Raw genomic sequence first — 5,260 nt, 5'->3', positions numbered from 1 at the left:
AAATGCATGCAGGCACAAAATGAAAAATGAGAAAAAAGGTCAGCTTTATCAGACATTAGAATTTCTAGGCTAACTTGAATTAGTCTATCACCCATTGTTTGATAGAATGATTTCCATCCTTTAATTCTTAGCCTGTAGGTATCTGTATGTGTGTGCTATTTTGAAAAAGTATACTAGGATCTAGGGTTTAGTTTCATGTTACATGTTCTTTGTTTATTTTGTGAAATTGTGAGTGTGGGTGGGTAGGTAGATAGATGCTCATGCCAGGACCCCATTTTGAAGTCAGAGGACAACTTTTGGATTCAGCTGTCTCCTTATACTACCTGGGTCCCTAGGATCAAACTAAGTTCATCAGACTTAGCAACAGGTACTTTTCCCTTTAGCTAATCTGGATTTCTTGATCGAAGAGTTTAGGACACTTACATTTAATGTTATTTAGAGATGATTACTAATTCTGGTTATTTGCCAGATCTTGTTTTGTGTAGTTGGTCTACTATCTATTCTTTGCTTTCAAAAAGCACTATCAGTATCAGATTTTTCTGGTTTACTATGGTACACATAGTGGACTCTCCCCACAATTCCCCATTTACAAGGTTTTCTCAAGAAATTTAATTACTTTGTTCCTGTGATTTATATGTCTTTCTTTCGCAACTGCACAGAGGTTTTCATTTAGTATTTCTGCATTTAATATTAGTGGTCATAAACTCTCTTATCCTGTGCTTAAAATGTTCTTATAGATCAAAATATTTTAAATATAACTTTGTTGGATGTGGCACTATTAGTTGTCTACTATCAATACTTGAAAAACATCATTTATATATACCTGTACTTTAGAATTGTCAAGAGATCTTCTGACTCTTCTACCTTTACAAGAGAGACACAATTTCCCCCTCTACAACTTTTAAAAACTTAATATTTGCTATTGTCATACATTAATACACCATATTTACACTGAATCTTCCCAATGCTTATCCTCTCTGCCTGGACCTCTTTCTGCTTTCCCTATAGTTTATTGGCACAGTACACTATCATCTGAGGTGTGAGGTAATTTTATCACCTACAATAGTCCATCCTTTTTGCCAGCAAAATTTTGAAGTCTTGCTCTGAAATTTTCTCCTCTTCTGCATTATAGTCAGTATGAAATCTTTTCATTGAGTACCCTAAATCTTTCAATGTTTCAGTTCCCAGATCCATTTATAGAGAAGTCAGTACTGTCAGAGCAATGACTCCAAAGTATAAAATATATAGAAGTACGCTAAAGGTCAATCAAATCATACTCAATGTCACCAATGACGACAAAATAGAAAATGGAAAATATACTTGGTGTAAATACAATTTAGGGAAAAAGTAGAAGTGGTAAAAGAACTAGGTAAAGCAAGGACTCAGATAAACAAAATAATCAAGGTCTAGTAAAAGAAGGAAAGCAGATGACCAGGAAAAAATTGAAGTTTTTCTTCTCCTACTTCCACAGGAAAATCATATGCTGGGAGTCTGTCTGATTTCATTTATTATTTTACAGTTCTCCACCTTTAGTTCTCTACTTTTATCAGTAATTTTACCTTTGTGAATTTCTAAAACTTTTCTTACTGGAGAAGAGTAGTTGGAGAGATCCAATGACAGGTCCTTATTAAACAGGGAAAATACTCTGGAAAGGATTACCATAGATAAATATTATCTACAATGGGTACAGTGTACTCATGATGGAGCCCTAGAATGCAGCTAGATCTCCAATTCTGCTCCAAGGGCATCTACCTCACCTAGAAGCCAGGTATCCTTGTAGCACCTAGTCTTTCATGAAAGGCTCCTCCATATACCTTTTACTTACATGTTTTCATTCAGAGATGATAATTTTAGTGATGTCAAAGAAACTACTCTCATGAAATTTCACCATGTTAATTTGAATAACAACTGAATATTCCAATATCAACTGACATCATAACATAGATGTGGAAATCTCCTGAAATGGATGAGTCCCCTCACTGGTTATGCAATAACAAGTGGTTGTTAATCCCTAGAAACACACTGGCAATACTGAAGGACTCAACAGTTTGCATTTATATTTATTCAAACATTTGTTTGTAACTAAAATGGATAAGGAGGAGACTATAAATCTTGGGTACAAAGAGATATGGAGGGGGAGGAGAAACAATGTGAATATATGCAAAATAAATGTTTAATTTTTTAATGAAATATGGTACAATTAATTTAGACATATATTACACTATAATAATTATGTGTAGAAAGCATTAAGTTTGAGACAGGGGAGAGGTCAAATTTTCAACACTTTTTTCTTCTTTAAAGTAAAAACAAATTTATTTTATCTTATGTGCTTGAGTGTTTTGCCTACATATATATATATATATATACATATACATATACATATACATATACATATACATATACATATACATATACATATACATATATATATATGCATTCGTGATGCTGGAAACAACAGAAAAGAGTGTCAAATATCCTTAAAACTGAGGTTATAGACTGTGGTGTGTGAGCAGCCTCGTAGGTAATAGAAATGTCACTAATATACGAGGTTAAATCTATAAGTGTTGTTAATCCCTAAACTCTGCTTACAGCACGTAGAATTAAAATTTACGCTTTCAAACACAGGCTTCTGGGTGTGTTTTTAGCAGTTTGCATTTAATTACAATTGTTTTGCTGATATTTATTAAATATGACTCATAAGTCATAAAAATATCCAGACTTCCTCACATCCTTTCCCTGTGTTTTCCTGATATTAATATATCACAAGAATATAGTATTGTATCACACCCACAGTATTACCTGCACCAGGCAAAACACAGAACATTTCTATCAGCAAAATATCAATGTTGTTTCCCTTTAAGGCCACATTAGCATCTCTCCATTCCCATAACATGACACCAAAGAACCACCAGACCATCCAACACTTACTGTAGATCATTCGGTTTAGTATGTGCTAGCTGATAAATAATCACCCCCAAAATAGTGGTATGGATTTCAATGAGGTATTTTCTTACAAAGTCTCCTGAACTCAGTTTGATTCTAGAAACCTCCTAAAGATAGAAGGAGATAGCTGATTGACCAAAGTTGTCCTATGATATACTCACATCATACTGCATTATAGCATATAGAACCCAAGGACACAAACACACATGCACAATAATAATGACAATGATGGAGATAAAGTAAAAATATCAATAAAGTCAACAACAATGTTGCTAGACTGAATCCATAGACTCTCAAGTTGTAAAGTTTAGCAACATAACAATAAAGCATTATACATCTCAAATTGTTACACTTGAATGTACTCATGTGAAAGAGTGATCACACTGCAGTTTGTTAGAAGCCATCTTGGAAGTGCTAGGGTATGCAAGTGAGTTTTCTGGAGATGGCCTACTGTTTTGCATGGCTGCAATGGGTGAGCATTAAGACTGCAGGGACCTTAGAGACTTCATCCCAGGAGTCCTTGGTGTTGCTGATATGCCTTTCCTGTCACTATTACATAGCATATTAATTCCTAGGTATTATCTCACCCTATTGGTTTCATACAGAATCAAAATGCAGATATACTCTTACATAGTAAACTGAGTAGAATAATTGGTGATTTCATAGTTCCTAATAATGAATTTTATAGAATTCATAACTTATGGAAGAAATTTCAAGCCCTCTATATATGAAAGCTGAAAATAGACCTCTGTAAATTCACACAGAGGTCCACATTTAATTATATGGTAGGAAAGCAAACCAAAAATATGTTTTTATATACAATATATGTCACATATGAGGAAATTATTTTCAAAGGTTGTTGACCCAAACACATTGAGTCCTGGGTTTGGAATAACTCTGGGAAGCCAGGACTACTACAGAGGAGAAATTTTTGCATAATAGAAAGAACAAATATCTTAGTAATGTGACTTCCTTATATAATGTAGACAGCAAAAATGAGAGTAATAGAAATTCCAGGGAATATGTGATTATATTTGTAAGTTCTATTTTATTTTTATTTGTGCACATATGTGTGGGATATTGTAAGTACCCACTAATATGAAGGGATAGAAATCCCATAGGAAGACCAAGAGCCAACTGACCTGGGCCTCTGGGAGCTCCCAGAGATTGAGTAGATACTTTAGGTATCTAGAAAGTTGAGAAAGAGTGATGCATTCCTTGAATCTGAAATCTCAGGCAGTTATAAACTGTCCAAATATGTCTTTTGGAAATAAATTTTGCTCTGGAGAGCAGCATTTACTCTTCTACCTTTGAACACTTTCTACAAACCTTCCAAAAATATTCATAGGTATCTTATCCCTTTATGATCTAAAGACAGAGTCCCAATCTCTGGCTCTGCAGCTTCACAGTCTGCAATGATGGAAACTTCAGCCAGTCCAATGATACACTTTACAGTTTTCCTTCTAATAGCCTTTCCAGAGCTTTCTTCACATCTTTATTCCTTAGACTATAAATGAAGGGGTTCAGCATCGGGGTGACCACAGTATACATCACAGAGGCTCTTGCAGCAGAGTGAGAGCTTTGGACCACAGCAGAACTGACATACACTCCAAGGCCTGTACTATAAAATAAGGAGACAATGGAAAGGTGAGAGACACATGTAGAAAATGCCTTGTACTTCCCTTGGACTGAGGAGATAGAACGTATGGAGGACACTATCTTGAAATAAGAGTAAAGGATACTACTGAAGGAGATGAATGCCAATAGAACAGGTACAAGATTCATTATGAGGTCGCTTGAAAAGCTGTCTGAACATGTGAGTTGAGACAGCTGGTTAAGCTCACAGAAGAAGTGGGGAATTTTTACATCTCCACAAAAGGTCAACTGTAGCACAATTGAGCTCTGTAAGAAGGCATGTAAGATGCTAACAACCCAGGACAGCAGAACCATCAGTATACAGAGCTGTTGGTTAACAATGACTGTGTAATACAGTGGGTGACAGATAGCCACATATCTGTCATAGGCCATCACAGCCAGGAGAAAGTTGTCCAATTCTGCAAAAACCAAGAAGAAACACATCTGGCTAATACAGTCTGCATATGTAATGGCCTTTCTTTGGGTCTGTATATTTACCAGCATCTTTGGGACAGTGGTGGAGGTGAAACAGATGTCCACAAAGGACAGGTTAGCAAGGAAGAAGTACATGGGTGTGTGCAGATGAGACTGTGTGATGATAACCATGATGATGAGCAGGTTCCCAAGCACTGTTACCAGGTACATGGAAAGGAACAGTANAAAAATGAGGANTTGAAGGTGT

The 5,260-nt window shown here is 35.7% G+C and overlaps 1 pseudogene across 1 annotated transcript in view; it reads right to left on the bottom strand.

Moving 5' to 3' along the window:
- Positions 1 to 4,237: 4,237 nt before the first annotated feature.
- The window catches only part of LOC110302708, a 1,795-nt pseudogene continuing 772 nt past the window's right edge, over positions 4,238 to 5,260 (bottom strand). Inside the window, exon 2 of the transcript XR_002378835.1 lies at positions 4,238 to 5,258. The product of XR_002378835.1 is annotated as an olfactory receptor 8-like (transcript). The remainder of the gene's footprint in view (positions 5,259 to 5,260) is intronic.

The sequence above is a fragment of the Mus caroli genome, chromosome 10, assembly GCF_900094665.2.
Source record: "Mus caroli chromosome 10, CAROLI_EIJ_v1.1, whole genome shotgun sequence".
Classification (NCBI taxonomy): Eukaryota; Metazoa; Chordata; class Mammalia; order Rodentia; family Muridae; genus Mus; species Mus caroli.
This window is presented reverse-complemented; position numbering and strand designations above follow the sequence as displayed.